The sequence below is a fragment of the Rattus norvegicus genome, chromosome 9, assembly GCF_021556685.1.
Source record: "Rattus norvegicus strain SHRSP/BbbUtx chromosome 9, alternate assembly SHRSP_T2T, whole genome shotgun sequence".
NCBI classification, from domain to species: Eukaryota; Metazoa; Chordata; class Mammalia; order Rodentia; family Muridae; genus Rattus; species Rattus norvegicus.
In genome coordinates this window covers 63,077,226-63,080,605 of record NC_141542.1, presented here as the reverse complement: position 1 = coordinate 63,080,605, position 3,380 = coordinate 63,077,226, and the positions used below count along the sequence as shown (strand labels likewise).

The 3,380-nt window shown below is 43.5% G+C and overlaps 1 pseudogene; it reads right to left on the bottom strand.

Moving 5' to 3' along the window:
- Positions 1-701: 701 nt before the first annotated feature.
- LOC148003714 (Nuclear RNase P) lies at positions 702-888 on the bottom strand (annotated as a pseudogene).
- Positions 889-3,380: the final 2,492 nt, after the last annotated feature.

Sequence of the window (3,380 nt, the reverse complement as noted above, 5' to 3'; positions counted from 1 at the left end):
CAGCCCTTTGGGTCAAGACCCCTTTAGCTACTCCTCCTCCAGCAGTCTGGTGAAGCTTGGCATTTCCTTCTGGATCTGAGCTGTGCTTGGCTCTAGTCAAATCTCAATTCAATGTCTTTCCTGTCTTAATTTGCTTTTTTCCTACATTCTCTCTGTTATTGTATACATTCCCTACAACTTCCATTAGATCCCTCAATGACTGTCCTCCTAATCTTTCTTGTCTCTGTAACTTTTTTCTGACTGATTGATGAAAGCCAGGGCTACCATGCTAGAATTATCTGTTTTTTCAGGGTCTATGTATGTATAGCCTTACACACATAGACTTCATAACCTGTTCAGGAAATACTGCTGGACTTTCATCAATTTCCTGCCTAGCATCATACCTAAACCTTGGCTAAATTACTGTTGAGACCTGCTGAAAGAGCCTGGTTGTATATCTGGTGATGCTCCCTACTTTCAGCCATAGTGAAGTCTCAGTCTAGGTGGATTCCCCAGGGGGACAGAAACCAGTTTTTTTGACCTCTGTCTGTGGTGAAGAGGACCTGCAAGAGCTTTGGGTAGGTGACTGCACTGAGTACCCTAAGGCAGATGGAAAGGAGTGGTTATTGCTTCTCAGTGGGCTGAATGTAGCAGGATAGTGTCAGTGCAGACCTGCTCTTCACAACTAAGAGACCACATCTGTTTAGACAGGAAGCAAACACTTCATCTGGCAAGAAGGGTAGCCATTTACTGAGCGAAATGAATGACCAGGAGTCTGTTCCAAGCTCTGGTGAGGGATACATCTGCCCACTTGGGCCTCTCTTGCCCAGTCTGTCCAGGCAAGAAGCCCTGCTCTCTGGAAACTCACCTCCCCACTAAGGGAAAACCCAGGTAGGGCTGCAGGAAGCCCCATCCTTAAACTTTCTAGGGGTCCTGGATGCATGTGTGTCTGTGCTGTGCAGAGGGGGAGGAGGATGTTGTAAAAAAAAGGAAGTCACCAAGTAGTTGCTGGGAATTAAACTCAGGACCTCTAGAAGAACAGTCAGTACTCTTAACCACTAAGCCATCTTTCCAGCCTACTTCTTGTTCCCTGCACAGGTCCTTAAGTACAAAATAGACACTCCATGACCAAAAACATAAATAAATCCAAAGACTCAGACTCATAGATTGATAGATTCCTGCTTTGAAAACCAAAAGTGGCACGGGAAGAAAAGCAACTGATGGTGGAGCTCTACATTCTCCACCAAAAATTCCTCCAACTGATGGGTGGGCACCTCATCCACCCTGGGGTGTGGGGTCAGAAATGTCTTCCTGACCCTCATGGCTATGACCCACCCCCAGCCTAACATATCTAAACATAGCATAATAAATTTAATACATTTAATACATAATAAATACATTTAGTCCAATTTCTAAAGTCTCCATAGTCTATTACAGTCTCAACAATGTTAAAAGTTTATAATGGCTATTCCTGGTTGTCAACTTGGCTATATCTGGAATGAACTACAATCCAGAATTGGGGGTCTTAAAGGACCGTAGTTTTTACTGAAGTGTAAGAGCTATTAAGAAGCTTGGCCTGGTAGAAAGTAGGTAGGATATGGTTCCTGGGAAGGACCCTAGGGACTTTTGCCAGCCTTACACCCACCACTTCAGGTCAAGGCTAGGCTAAGGTCCATTCTCCACCCACAGTTCTCAGGAGGAGCAGGGACATTCTCAAAAAAGCACAGAATGTACTGATCATCACCTGACCCTCTGGTCCCAGATAGAGTTGGAGTGCCTGCCATATGCTTGTTAGCCAATAGATTCAAAGGTTAATATGCTTAACCAGTAAGTTTAAACTGTAATCTTGCTGATGTAACCTATACCCCTAAAAAGTATAAAAACTACTTGTTATAGCCATTTGGGGTTGCCTTCTAGTCACTCACCACAAGGGGCTGATTGAGGGTTGACCCTGACAGGCTGGAAAAATAATCCTCTTGTGTTTGCATCAAACTCCGTTCTCCTGTCTCACTTGAGGGGTTTCCCTGTAGTTAAGACTCACTTTGAGCCTTTCAGTTTACCTACATTATGTTGTTACCTGGAATGGGAAATCAGAGTTTCTTTCTTCTGTCCTTGGTCTCTGCCTGGATAAATTTAAAATGAATTTGGGCCCTCATTTTTGCTAGGAGATCCTTTCCCAGTAAGGGGTAAGGATGCTTCAGAATGACCATCAATGAATGGGATACCCATCTCATTCCAAAATCCACTGTTCTTTAGATAAACTGATATTCCCTTTACCAGTGGGGATCAGCTGCAAATAATAGGGTGGTAGGGTATGGAATACCAACCTCAAATCAAATTTATCAGTGATTGTAGCAAATTAATTAATGAGTACATTTTGAAGGCTGTGAGCAAAGAAATAATCCAGTATTTCTCTTTTAGTTCTGAATATGTAATCTTTATGTCTATACTAACATTTTATGGCTGCTCTATTAGAAACAGATTTGAAAAAAAAATATTGCCAACTATTTCAACAGTTATCACTGGTATTGTGATTTGAATGAAAAAGCCCCCACAGGTTCATAGGGTGTGTCACTATTTGAAAAGGTTAGAAAGTATGGCCTTGTTAGAGGAATTAGGCCACAGGGGCTGGGGGTAGGGGGTGGTCTTTGGGGTTTTAAATGCTCAGTGTCTCTCCTTTCTTGCTGCCTGCAGATCTACCTGTAGAACGTTAAGATAATTCTCCAGATTCATGTCTGCCTGTGTGCTTCCCACCAGGATGACAATGGACCAAACCACTGAAACGTTAAAGCAAGCCCAAATAAATACCTTTCTTTATTTGAGTTGCCCTGGTCATGGTGTTGCTTCACAGCAATAGAACACTGATTATGACAGAAGTTGGTATCATGGAACAAGTATGACTATTGAAGGCCTGACCATGTTTCTTTTTTTCTCTCCATCTTTATTAAATTGGGTATTTCTTATTTACATTTCAATTGTTATTACCTTTCCCGGTTTCCAGGCAAACATCCCCTTAACCTCTTCCCCTCCCCTTCTCTATTGGTGTTCCCCTCCCCATCCTGCACCCATTACCGCCCTCCCCCTAACAATCACATTCACTGGGGGTTCAGTCTTAGCAGGACCAAGGGCTTCCCCTTCCACTGGTGCTCTTACTAGGATATTCATTGCTACCTATGAGGTCAGAGTCCAGGGTCAGTCCATGTATAGTCTTTAGGTAGTGGCTTAGTCCCTGGAAGCTCTGGTTGGTTGGCATTGTTGTTCATATGGGGTCTCAAGCCCCTTCAAGCTCTTCCAGTCCTTTCTCTGATTCCTTCAACAGGGGTCCCGTTCTCAGTTCAGTGGTTTGCTGCTGGCATTCGCCTATGTATTTGCTGTATTCTGGCTGTGTCTCTCAGGAAAGA